The sequence below is a fragment of the Arachis duranensis genome, chromosome 4, assembly GCF_000817695.3.
Source record: "Arachis duranensis cultivar V14167 chromosome 4, aradu.V14167.gnm2.J7QH, whole genome shotgun sequence".
In the NCBI taxonomy this organism is placed as follows: domain Eukaryota; kingdom Viridiplantae; phylum Streptophyta; class Magnoliopsida; order Fabales; family Fabaceae; genus Arachis; species Arachis duranensis.
Genome location: NC_029775.3, coordinates 84,843,720 through 84,843,978, shown reverse-complemented (window position 1 = coordinate 84,843,978; position 259 = coordinate 84,843,720).

Sequence of the window (259 nt, the reverse complement as noted above, 5' to 3'; positions counted from 1 at the left end):
GCTCTTTGCCCAATCCTTTCTTCGGGCTATCACAGTCCGTTCCAGGATTCTTTTTAGCTCTCTATTAGAGACTTCAGCTTGCCCATTTGTCTGTGGGTGATATGGAGTTGCCACTTTGTGGCTAATTCCATATCTAACCAAAGCAGAGTATAGCTGTCTATTGCAGAAATGAGTGCCCCCGTCACTGATTAGTACTCTGGGAACACCAAACCTACTGAAGATGTGTTTCTGGAGGAATTTCAGCACGGTCTTGGTATCA